General features: G+C 38.5%; 1 protein-coding gene across 9 annotated transcripts in view; it reads left to right on the forward strand.

The window, feature by feature from the left end:
- Positions 1 to 14,085, forward strand: part of nrxn2b (neurexin 2b) — a 920,596-nt gene that overhangs the window by 259,340 nt on the left and 647,171 nt on the right. The gene's annotated exons all lie outside the window — the stretch shown is intronic.

Raw genomic sequence — 14,085 nt, forward strand, 5'->3', positions numbered from 1 at the left:
TCCCAAGAGAGCCACTCAAGCTGCCGGCTTCCAAGGGTCCAAAGAACCGACAGTTCCTCATAAAATCCACCCTGACTATCAGGCATGCCGAGTCGATCAACAGTATCACTGTTACCTGGCAACAGAGCGTTATTTCACCTCTTTTGGATAGAGGAGTAAGGGCAGAAATTTTCAGTGTTAATAACACATGAACGTAAAAATGACACTGAATTCACAGACTGCTGACAAATTGAGGTAAAATCAATTCAAAGCCACATAGTAAGGTGTGGAGCCACCAAGAGCTGCCAGAACATGTCAGTGCACCTTTGCCTGTGGTTTTAAAGGTACCCATGTGTGTAGGAGTCAAGGATCCCACAAGAGGGCTGGAATACCATTTCTTTAGAATAATTTCCCTCAGTTTTGGAGATGAATAATTACCGCTGTTTTAAAAATAACTCAGGGACATCATTCGGACACGTTTCATATTAAACATAGAGGATTAATTTGATCCCACAGTGCATTGTATAGAATAGTATGTTGATCGACACTTACCAGTCAGTATATAACACACTACACTAAGATGCAAAGAGATTTGGCACACAGACTTAAGGATGATAACTAAAAGAGTTTTCAGCATTTTTATTTTTCCAAATTGGGAATAAGTTAAAGATGAAAATTAGATTGAAGAACACATTTGGAATTTGTCCTTTTCTTAAATATAATTTCCTTTTTTTCCCACTAATCCTCACAATTTGTGCCACCCAGATAGAAAAGCAATAGACAGAGAAAGCAGTGTCATCTTGTTGATATGTTTTCTGAATCCCAAATTTCCCCCTTCTACTGCTGTGAGCCACAAGGCCATTCCCAAGTTTGACACCAAGCCTAACCCCAAATAATGTATGAAAAATAGGTAAAGGACTGATGTCAACATATTTCCATGCTGCCACACACCTCAACTGGGTCATAAGTGATTATTCAAGGGGATTATTGGTGAATGAGCCTATAGATGGTTATTTTTAATGGAATCTACGTCATGATGTATTTTAAACTGGCTCCTTTAAATCATGAAAGATGCTACAGTAGCCTTAGTTCTATTTTTGTTCTGATCTTTGCATAAGACTGATTTTAATTTAGCACATAGCAGTTGTTATTATCATGCTCTGGTTTATGTGTGCTTTCAAAGGAATGGTGGAAATGACACTTTCTTGTGCTTCTCCTCAATTCATTATACATGCATGTCATTGTTTCTTTGATTGGTAGTCTGCTTGTTAGCTGTACTGCTGTTGTTTACATTTTTTGTTTTTTAGAGTAACAGCCTTCACAACATGCAGTAGCTGCTGTCCAATTTTCAACTTTACACTCTCTTTATCTTTTTATCCTTTCTATTGTCCTTCTGGCTTATGCGGAAACATTAGACAATCTTACTGGACTTTTTGGATTCTGTTGATGACCCAGAAATATTATCAAACACCCAAGATGTTTTTATATTCCAAAAGAACAAAAACCCCAGACTGTGTCCATTGGTCGAGTCAGTAGATGTTTGCTCTCTAATGGTGCAGGTTTTCACATGCTACAAGCTTTCAATCAGTAATGAAACCCCAGAGGTGACAGACGTGACTGATACCTACAGGCTCTGTTCCTGAAGAGCCAATCCATACTAGGGCTGCCACGATTAGTCGACGTACTGGACTACGTCAACTATTAAAATACAGGTTTTAATAGTCGCCCATTGTATTATTGTTTTAATTATAGTTGTCATATGGTGAAATGAAATACCAGGCGGTAAATGCTCATCTGTGACTTCAGTTCCCAGCATGAGGCGCCATGTTATTTGATACTTTTTTGGAAAAAGATCACTAAGTTTGTACATGAGGAATATTGATGAGGAAAAATCTCCACGCCCAGACAGCCCTGCCCTGACGGAGGCTGTGGTTATGTCAGAACTCCCCTAACTTTTTGAAAGAGAGGACATTTATCCGATGGAGCGCATTCAAGCTCACACTCAGCGGGGCGGAATGCACATGAGCGAAGTAGCGTATGTAAAGAAACGAAACAAAACTTGTTGTTATGGAAACCTGAGAGAGAGTCAGGTGGGATCAAACAGAGCGCAAAGCAAGCCCCAATAAGCAACTAAACATCAGAAAACAAGCACAAAGTCACTAATAAATGTTTTTTTTCCAACCAACACTGCCAACAACTTCATTTCCCTGTTACCTGCTCACATGACACAGGGCTGACCAATCAGATGTGAGAACCTAACTTGGCAAACACAGTGAAAACTTAAATAGCGCATTCAACAGATGTTGGTCACAGATATGGCTGCTGTAAGAAAAATATTTAAACCTCCTACTATACAAATTCTCATCAAAGTTATTTGTAAATAGTTCTCACTGGAAATACTGTGAACATACTTTAAAGTGTCTGAATTAATCCTTTTTTACACTGAATTCACTATTAAAGGTTTTAAATAGAACGGGAACTATGTGGTCTAAAGGATTAATACTGCGCTATTTTATTAATTTATTTATTTTTTTGTCAATACCCAGTAATTTACCACTTTGTATTCTAAACAACCAACAATAATTGATGGGTTCATGTTAGTGTTAAACATTCATCTGTTGGACCACAATAATTGATTCTTGTTAGTACAACACTAGTTTAAGTCATATTATTTATGATGTAATTTGCTGAGTCATCAGTTTAATTATCTGACATGTAAAGGGAGGAGATATAATGTCAGCATAGATCACCATGGGGTGAGTTAAACAGGTTGGATTTTAAAGGTTTTCACTCCTTAGCCACTGATATGAAATGGAGGCCAAATTAGGTTGCAACACAAAATAATTGTGATTCAGTGACTAATCGAAAAAAAATTATCAATAGATTAGTCAACTACAAAAATAGTCGTTTGTAGCAGCCCTAATCCATATATAGCTGCATGAGTGTAGAAAGTACAAAGAAGGAGACCGCAGAGCAACGTCAATGAGCTGCATGTTCTTGCTGAATTGTTTTTCCAATCTTTGTTCAGTCCACTGACCTTATTTGTGAATGTGTCGAGCTGTTATCAAGATACATTTAACCAAAAGAGAAAAGGGATTTTAGGGATCCTAGCATTTTCTAGAAAGTTTGTAGATAATAAAAATGTATCTAATGTTTTGAATTGGGCTGTCTATAGACTTAAAGAGCTGATTTCTATAGACCCTCATCCTAAATCAAGCCTTAAAATAATCATAATAAACCGTTATTTGGGGTGCAGAACATGTAATCACAATAAGCTGAAAACAACCAATTGGTTAGTAACGGACCATTGTGGTGATGATCTTTTTCTAAAACTTTAATCATGACTAGTGCCCCTTCTCGACAGTCCTTATGATTATTAGTGATAATCCTTTTTGGCAAAGATCAAGACAAATAATTTTTATCTATTTACAGGTTCCCTACATGAAGAAACCGTCCTCAGCACTGCCCACTGTCATATCATCGGCATACACCAACAGGCCACAGCTAACAATTAAGTCAGTCTCAGCTTGTTCGTACTTTATCAGTCATAACGAGGAGACCTGTCTTCAAAACTATCACCTGAGATGATAGCAAATCTGTGTGCCAGCTGGAAAAAGCAGACACCCCATATTTATTTTCTACAATCACTCAGGATTAATGGTAAACCAAACCTACACTACCTGAAGTACTCGTTCATCGTGCCTACTCTCATTTCTACTTAAGGTTAGAATCAATGAATTCCACCATACTCAGCCAGGAACCAGGCAATAATACGTGACCTTTCCCCAGGCTGAAAAGCGCTATGGAATATCCTTGGAATATTACTTCCATGAAGGCAGCATCGGGGAATTCCTTACTGCCTTAGGGATTGGACCTGCTCATGAAACCTCAGAGGACCAGTGCTGTCTTCATGAGCCTTTACTCTTTAATCAAATTCTAGGCTTGGGGTGATGCTTGAAGAATGGTGGAAATATTGTTTGTGGTTCTTCGGCCAGGAAAGGCAAAGAATTTTGCTTCTCCCAGAAAAGGAACCAGGACGTCTGTATCAGTTGTTTAAGTGTGGATGGAGCCATAACTTGACACACTGCCTTTACCTTTTGCCCTCAGTTTTTACCATCGGTTCAAGTTGTACCCCTCAGCCTATTTTAATTACCACACAAGAGCAAATTATGGGACTAAGGACTTTGCATTTTGACTCCCAAACTTCCTGTCACTGCAAAGCCTTTGCTATCAGTGCATGAAGATGTGCATGAAAGGACACATGTATGTAGTGCACAGCTCTGTGAGTGGTCCTACAGCTAAAACAGGTGCTGTGTCAGTGCAGTCCTTTTACCTTTTACCATTCTTTGAAGAGTTGCGGATGGGGATGGGAGGATAAATGTGGGTTTTACACCAACCTCTTCAACCTCCTTCCCAGTGTTATTATCTTTAAAGTAATTACCTTTCTGTCCAATTTTTCAGAATGTTAGTTAAATCTAAATTTAGATTCACATTACCAACGCTGACCCAGTGAGATGTGCCTGATTAGAGTGTACTGAGTGAGAGCAGACTTGGACTACAATCTAAGCCCTTCTTAACACAGAGCCTCAGTTGTATGAATTTGAACTGCCTAAGAGTAACAACTCCCAGTGAAGGCAACCTCTTCACCATTTTAAATTAATTACACTGTTAAAGCTGCATATCTGTGTTTACCTTTGACTCTCCTCAAAAGAGAAACTCTTTGTAAATATCCATATAAGCTTCAAATTCCCAGTGCTCACATAGAAACCTCTAGCCTTGAAAATAAACTTGACAAAGGTAAAAAGATTAGGGTAAAGCAGAGGGGAGAGATGGATGAAGTGAAACAGCAAAGCAGAGATAAAGAGGCAGTGTGGGTAATGGAGTCAAAGATTTATCTTCATTTATCTTTTTACTTATTTAAAGAGTGTGTTATTCCCTGTTCAAATGTGCTTCTTTGAAAGTCAGGGAAGCACAAGTTTAGAGTCATTCTCACACTCATTGTTATGCGTGGTATTTTAGTAACATTTTCCCACACACCAGTAGGTACCTTTAAACAGAAGACAGCACTGAGGAGCATCATTAAACTCTGCATCGCTGGGACTTTCAGACTTTGCGAAGATAAAATGCTCATTTCATTTTCCTTTGTGTTTATTTCTGCTTTGAAACACAAATCAAGTGTCCATATTTCCATTCTAGACCAGGAGACAGTCCCTCCCCCTGTCCTTTAGTGACACCTCTATACACCATAATAGCAGCACTGGTGAAATGCTTTTAACACTTGGAGCTGTTTTTCTGATTTATCTACATTCTGCCATCTTTAACTCACACATATGCTCTGATTCCCACACATACACATGCAGACAAGGAGGAAGCTCAGGTATGAGCATGGCTTAATTTGTGTTCCAGAGGATTGATAATTAAACAGACACAATGATCGGCACATGCTCATCCTGTTGTCTTGTGATTCACTCCAGAGCCTAAATGGAGCTCAGAGTACATACGCACTGAGAGCTGTATGAACATCTCACCTCATGTCACACTCTGTGCAACCTCAGTGATTGTATACGTAATCAATATGATATTTGATTGACTCCATCCTGAGGATATAATTTAGATAAATAACTGACTAAAGACAACTGACAAGCTGTAGATGAAGGGTGATGTACAAGACACACAAAATAAAATCATTTTAGTTTTGAAATCATAAAAAAATGAGCTTTAATGCTTTTATCTTTTAGAAACACTCCAGTGGATGAATTACTATAGATGTTCAAAGTAGAATAAGGTATATATCAAACTGAGGTTGCTGATAAAATATATTTTCAGTGTTTAATACTTTTTAATGCTGTATGCTTCAAAATGTGACATTTTTGTGTTTGGCTTCATCCAAATGCGCTGATGCATGTTAAAAAGAACTGAAAAAAAAAAAAAAAAAAAACTTAAGAAGAGATCTACTGTCAAATTTTAAACCAGAATCTGCTACAAGAAAATGGAAGCTAAAAAACAGTTAAGGGTGTTTGATCAAGACAGAAATATGGTAAACAGAGATAATTAAACATTTTTTTTTTTTTCCTGATTTTAACACATTCATATGTAGGCATTAACAGGAAGGTGCTGAATTCTTTTCACCCTGCTGAATTCACTTGCCACTGATCAATGAACGACCTATTGAAAAGACCTAATAAGTCATAAAAATAGATTTTTAATTTGGAAAGGACACTCTATAGATGCAAGCAAGTAATTTAAATGACAGGAAAAGAAAAAAAAAAGTATTAGCCTTTCCTTCCCATTTAAAGACCCTTGAATGTTGGTCTATGTGCTGTGCCTTTCCTGTACCAGCATGGTGTGCGGGTTCAAAGTCAGAAACACAAAATTTAACTAATTGGGGTGCAGAGCAGTACAATTGTTCCTTTACACAGTAAAGGAACAAGCACGAGGCTGATGTCCCATGTGAATGCTTCAGCTCATCTTAATGTAAGCCAACAACACTGGTGCACAGAGATGCTGTTTACTCTGCGATGCAGTTTGTGGTCGTTTTGACCCTCTGTGCGTGCTTTGTGAATTTAACGGTCTGGGTTTGCCACAGGTTAAAAGCTGTGCAATCCTTTAGCAAATCAGGCCCTCGGTGTTAACATACTCCTGAACTTTACACTATAAATTAGTTTGCTTTGTATTTAGTTTTAATCCTTTCCACCATGTTTCAACGAAGGACTTTATTTGAAAAAATCCTGGCAAGCTTATAATCCATTTACTGCCAGCAAAGAATGGAGTAGCACGTTCATGTTATTCTTTTATTTTCTTATCAGGGACTTCTATTTTTCAATACAACCTCAACCCTCACAAATAGGTGCTCATGAAGAACCTTAAGGCTCTTTTGTTCCCCAAATGAGATGTTTATTTTACCACTTTTACAAAATTTAATTCCACAGTTTAATGTTTCTTCAGGGAAATTAGTCATTTGATTACCATTCCTTACAAGAAAATAATTATTTGGTCTTCAATAAAAGCCTTCAACAGTTCCCTTAGAACCATTTCAATAGTGCAAACAATGCACAGGTGGTGGAAGTCTGTGGTGAGCCTGTAGCGTGAGGTTTCAGGGTATTTTGTGTCTTGCACATCTTCGGAAAGTCCCTGCTGTTAGTAGGCTCCTGTTAGTAGGCTCCTGTTACTATCCATTTGGCTTATTGGGTAAAATCCACTCGTAATAGGATCCAGATCGTGGCAGAGTGCCAACAGGTTCACTTGTTTGCTTCCTGTTATTGAAAATGAACACCAAGTCATCTCAGTACCACCTGTAGGCTGGTGTCAGAGGATATGCAGAGAAATTTTGCCAACACCACAGGCATGCAGTCAATGCACTACATTACCCATGATTACAGTATTGTAACTAATAATGCTTTTTATGCTTGATTAGCATTGCATCAGGCCACACAGGGAGGCGTTTTAGCTGTTTGTTTTCACTGTTAGAGACGGGATGTGAGATGAAATATTAATACCAAAAGAGTTCAAACAGGAGTCATGCTGGGTTGGAGTTTTTGGCTGAATACATTGATTCCTAACATGTTGTTGATGTTTTAGCACATCCAGAATCCCTCTCTTTCTCTTTCGATCACAAACAGCAGCTCTGGGAGGATGTGATGTTGTGGATGGGTGAAAGTGAGTCTTAAAGGAGAGTCAAATGGAAACGGCAGTGCCGCCTCATTCATTCATGAATAATTAAAAAGCCCATTTTTGTTTACATCCAGAAAAATCTACTTTCTAAAGAGTCATTTCTTTCCTGAACATCAAATTAAGTCTGAATACACAAGATATACAGGGGTAATATTTTTCCCATGATGCCACATCTGGGGTGGGGAGCTCAATGCTATTTAAGGCAGTTATTAAAATAAGAAACTCAGTGCCAATATGAGTCATATACCAATAATTCAATGTGAGTCATATAATCAGATACAGCTAATCAGTGTTTTGAAAGTACATCACCATATGACGACAATTTATTTTGACAGTCTGCTGCACTGAGTCTTATTGACCTGTTTTAATCTTTATACGCTGTTTTTGGCATCCAAGCACTGTCCAACACTGCTGTCATGATGTAAAACAGATATAAAATGTCATAACTTAGTGACTGTATGGGGGAAACTTACAGAGGTTGTAAACCATTTGGATGCAATAAAATATTATGATGTCTCAGATCACAAAGATAAGATATAACCAGCAACCATTAAAACAGATATTCATCATCATCCATATGTAGAGCTTTTATGCATCCACTTCAGAGGCAGTTGTGCAGATGCTTGTGTCTTTATTGCTTCCCCAACTTTTAATGCATAAATTATACTATTGTGATATAAATAAAAAGAATGTCTTTATTTATTTATTTATTTATTTTATTTTATTTCATTTTTTAATCTTTATAAGTAACTCTTAATCTATGACACCAGTAGTTTCCAAATAGAGTTTAGACTCCTGAAACACAGATACCTCTAAACCAAATACCATTGACATCTGCATATTTCATCCATTATCCTAAAATTACAAACACAAATTATTGTTCAAATTTATATTAAACCAATCATAAAGATAATATCTGATTTTGAGTCAGAAAGATTCAGGAACACAGCAATATGTGCATTTTTGTGCAATAGTCTAATTTTCCATAGGTCAGCTAAGTAGAGCATCACAGAGGTTTTGTATTCCTTCTTGTCTGTTTTTGAACCAGTGCGTTCCCACAGCAGGGGCTGGCCATTATTTGGCATCACTATTATTTTAGGGTTTAAAATATTTGTGAACCCTTGTTTTAAGGTCTAAAATATTAATCCATTCTGCCTTATTTATCAAACCTTAAAGGAAGAGTCAAACCGTGCAGCCAATGAGGGGACATTTGCTTCTCTATGAAGGTGCATCCTCAAGTAACAATGGCGGTTTGATTTAGAACACATAATTTCAGGGGCCTCAACCTAATTTTTGATTGACTGATTGAAGCAGATCAGTTATGCTGCTACAAAGTGAGGCTGAAATTCTCTCCTACTCCCACACACTAACATCATTTTTAGTATGTCAGGGATGTTGAGGTACCACGTGGCACCGACAGCACTGGCAGCTTTCCCCACTCTTTATGTTAAATGGAGCCATACAACATGAGCAGTGACAAATATAGATGAATAAAATGAAGCTCTTTTGTCTTTGTCTGGATTGCAGGACAGATACACTGTTCTCTATCAGAGGTTTTTGGGATCCCTTGGCTCCTCACACTGCTCTCACATTCTGTCCCAAAAACTTTTAGAATTGCCCCACCTGGAAGACCAACCTGAATGGAAATGTTTTTTGCCACAGTGCAAACAGGCATTTTTTCCTTGGTGATGCTTTGGTTGGTGAAATACCACAACCGTTTTGGATAACACCAACCAGAATCAAAGTATTTCACAGGAACTGGCATGGACAGCTCCATAAAACAATGTCCTCCTTTTGCTGTATTTTTAATGTGCCCTACAGTAACTGATAAATAGACTTTGTGGATCTCTTTTTCCAAATCTCTCTTCTTTTTTGTGACCTTGAACACGAACAAGCCCAGCTACCCTTTATTCGCCCTTGTACTGAGCTTCGCCTCACGGCTGAAAGTGTCAGTGCCCCATGTCTCACTCATTCATGTGTGTCATGTTTCCTCCACGCCCGTCTCTCTGTCTCACTCCCTCTGCATTTATGGGCGCAATAGGTTGACAGCTGAGCAGGGCAGAGAGAGCGGTTGGGACAGTGCGGTTAGAGATGGAAAGTAAATTGACAGCAGACAAGGGTCACTGCTTCCTGGCTCTGAGACTGAGTTACCGTAAAGAGGCCGGGTTTGTTGGCAGAAGAGGGGGCAGGGGCTGGTGTTCAGTGGCTTTTTATTGATGGTCCAAAAAGTCACATGTTTTCTGTAATAATGGGTATCATAAGCCCAAAATGTGTGTAAAAATGAGTAAACACAGAACTCCCTTAAATTGTCCCTGCTTCAAGAATCGGTCTCTTTGTGTAACATCCATGAAATACTGCATCCATACAGGGCTCACCAGACTTGATAGCTCTGGCCTGCTGCCTTATCAGCTCTCTAGAATGATAAATCATCAATAACCCTGGTCAAAGCGGCTCTTTGCCCCACACTAGAAAGATAGCTCGGCTGCTATAACTTTATATTAATGCACAGCTGCCATAATGTTACACAGGAGCATGTTGTGTGTTCTTTTACAGGCATGCTTTCTGTAACCTGGGAGAAGCCATGATAGATGGGCTTTATTTGACCAACTATCTCTTCATTTGCTATCTCTGCCCCCTTGTCTCTCTTTGCGCACAATCACACTCACTTGCTTCCCACTTGTCCCCGTCATCGGCTGTACCCCCACGAGTCTACAGCATGTTTGTTGATGTCTGAGCAGGTCGGACAGCAGGGACCTGGAGATATCCTTGTCAAAATCCAGGATATTAACAAACAAGGCCTCTGAGACCAGAGCCTATTGATTGTGTTCATTCCTCTGGCACCTTTTCTGCTGCTGCCTTCATCTGCTGCTGTGGACATGAAGGCACTGTCTGAGCGCTTGTGCCTGGACTGTAGATGAAGAGGAAGACTAGGAGCAAAGAGCCCTGTGCTCCATCTGCTCCAGCTGGAATTGCTGCTGCTGCATGTGTTAAGACTTAAGTGGCTTCTCTTTACCTTTGACATCGAGCGACATCCGGCACAGATGACTACCTGTCCAGGGACGCCTTCCAGTGCTGGCAGTAACAAGCTGTAGAGAGACTCAAACAACCGGCAAACTAGAGGGCCAGTGTGTGTATCTGTGTGACTTCACAAGCTCCCTCTCTGTGTCTCTCTATTTTTGTTTTAAATTAAATCATCAAACTCTTAAAACTTTTAGCTTTAATGTTCATGTCTCCCCAAGGGGCTCAAAACATCTTTGGTATTATCCATTCAGTGCACCAGACAAGTCACTAGACTTCAGTAAGGGTAGGCCTGTCACGATAACAAATTTTGCTAGACGATAATTTTCCAAAATATTATTGCCGATAAACAATATTATTGTCAATATTATAATTTTTTTTTTCATTTTTCATTAATGTAATTATGATAAATGGGATAATAAAGTGAGTACGCCACATCAAAAGTAAGAAACTTTAATTTCTTAAGAGTATTTAACTAATTAAAAGGTCAGTATCTTTTAAATAAAATAAACTAAAGAAAAAATATAATAAAGAAAAAACGAAACTCCAAAAAAAACAACAACAATAAAAACTATAGCCTAAATAAAAGGGAGTTTATACAGTTCCTGAATTGTTTTTAACTTGTACTTTTTCCCAGTCAATCCGTTCTGTCTGTCAAACATTTTTAACATTTCTGGCTTTCAGCCGTATTGAAGGGCTGCATTTCTTTGGCAATGTAACTGTCTTTGAGCGCCCACCATTTGGTGCTTTTATTTCTATTTACTTTGCCGTCCAAAAGCCTCAGTAAGAGCCGATTGTCAAAGAACAAGGCTCCGCTGCACCTCCCTCTTCTTCTTCGTCGTCGCCACTATTTTCAAACAAATGCGACATATCAGCTCGTTGGTGTTCATGAGCTCAGACTTTGTTCATTCTGATAAAAAACAAAATATTCCCACACTGGGACTGTGGCAGGCGGCTTAAGAACCGTATCTTTCGTGTCATCACTCATATTAGCGTATTCCTCCTTACCCCTCAGGACGCTCGCTTCAGCTGTCTCGGTGTGTACGCGCGAGCAGCCCCATCTTCACCCCAAAGATCACAGTTTTGACAGATGCTCACTCCACTATAAATTCGCTAAATCTGCCATAGAACCTATGCACCCCGATGTTAGGAAAGATATATGTAGTGAGCCATCTTCTCATTCAGCCTCTTTGGTCGAAAGAGAGGAGGAAAACAAACATGCATGCATGTGTCAGTTTATCTAGGCTGGCAAACTTACCGAGGACGTTTTTATTTATCGTTCGTTTCATCGATTTATTGATTATTGTGACAGGCCTAAGTAAGGGATTCATGAATAAAGTCTCTTTGGGTCAGGGATGTCCAAGCTGCTCTGACCGACATATTTGTTCACCGTGGAAGTAACATTTTAATGGTCTATTCGTGAACTATTTCTTTAAGTGATTTCTGCAAAAAACAGTCACTAAGTGTACTCAAAAGTCTCTCTGCCGTCATTACAGACTTATGAATTCAAACGTCACCTGTCCTTCAGTTGTCTTTTGATACCAGATGATAAGTCGTCAGTTATGAGCAGTGTTACATGTTGCGTAAACATCAGCAAACTCTGCTTCTGACCAAGAAAATGTTCTCCTTATGGGGTGATGTGGGGAAAACATGTCCAAACGATTCTATGGCAGGATCTGGATTTTGGGATTGTTTTACATATTCAGACTGTTTTGACCTGAAAACAACATTTTTAAACCCAAATTGTTTTCCTACACTATGAACTGCTTTGGTGCACTAACTTTAACATTTTCTCTGAACCATTTCATAAATTTAATGTTGTCTTGTGTCCTTCAAAGTGTTTTTTGAACTCTTACATTTTCACTTCATGATATATACATTTATTTAAAAATGCCAGCTGTAAGAGCTCCTGGGTTTCTGCAGAATGTGCAGCGCTTTAGCTTCATAAATGTAGTTTTGTGAGATGGAACTAGGTGTACTTTTGTCTGTGAACTTGACAGAAAATATAGATGCACACATAATAAAGAACATGATTTAGTTCAGTGACATAATTAAAATATTGCAGTACAAAGATGGGCCTTTTGCCATGATTTGCCTTTGGCCTGAATTTGGGCATGCCTCCCTAAGTTATATCTTCTTGTTTTTGTTTCAGATACCATACCATACCATAAAAGATAAAACTTGCATTGTATGTAAACATAATCTACACTACAATCCCTGGATATTGACAACTTGTCAAACCTCTGACCATAAAACTTTGTATAATTGAAAATTTCTGCAACTTTACATTTTTGTTTTTTTGACAAGACAAGCAAATGGATCCAATATAAGATTTCATTTAGTTTTCAAAATTGCTGGACATAAAAAAACTTTAACAGTGTTTACATGTCAAATTCTGTGAAAGAAAATATGAAAAATTATACAAGCACAGTAATTAGCTGCCCCCCCTCTACCCTCCATTGATCTTAAACCTACTTTATACTCTCTTCAATACTTAACACCTGCCAGCTGATGGCACCGCTCCAGTCTTTAATTAGGAGTTTGACCTGACAGCATTGATCAATAATTCTGATGAATTTTATGCATGTTTCTTCAAAGTGTTTTGAGTTGGCACACTGGAGGAAATCCCAAAGCAATTTAAGCAAAGCCTTTACTTTTTTTTTTTAATTGTGTAAAATAAAGTGGGATGATGATTCTCCCATCTTCTCTTTCAGTCATTCATGTTGTCTATGACTCCATTTGTGACTGGCTCATGTGTTAAGTCTGTGCCATCACAAGCTGATTTTTTTCTTTGTCAAAGTTTGATCTTAAAATGCTAAGCTAATGGTGACAGCGCACCCGGTAACTGTTCAAATCTCTGCCACTGAATTGTTGGATTATGGGTTTTATAATTGGTTTCCAAATTTTCATCTTCCCCAGAGTTCTTTCTTTAGACATTTAATAATACTTCTTTCTTTGACAAGGTTGTTCATGTTTAAGAAAACAAAAATATTTTAATTGGACAATCTGGCGTTTCAACATCATAAATACAGGATAAAAACAACGGGCATTTTTTTCAAAGCTCCACAGCAGCCCTTTTTAATGAGTTTGAGTCCAAGGAGGAGTTTTTCAGGGTGGAAAGAAAAAAGTGAATGCCAATAAGTTCGCAGTTACCTGGGAAGTCCTCTTTCGACCTTTAAAGAGTTCTTTTTTAAAAGAAAGGATGAGCAGGGTTCTGAACATCCTTGTTAGTTGTTTTCCTCCACCATTGCAATTAGCAGCTCTGTGTTGAAGCTTGTGCGTGGAGAAGCACTCCTGGAGACGTCTGATGCTAATTGCAGTCTGACTTTTCTGTGTCTCCTTGTTTATTATGTCTAATTTTGTTGTGAACATTTGTTGGTGAGCAGGTGCACTCAAATGACATTTTGCTTTGCTTTG

The sequence above is a fragment of the Halichoeres trimaculatus genome, unplaced genomic scaffold (assembly GCF_033239565.1).
Source record: "Halichoeres trimaculatus isolate MK-OKI-2021-1 unplaced genomic scaffold, fHalTri1.1 fHalTri1_scaffold_22, whole genome shotgun sequence".
NCBI lineage: Eukaryota > Metazoa > Chordata > Actinopteri > Labriformes > Labridae > Halichoeres > Halichoeres trimaculatus.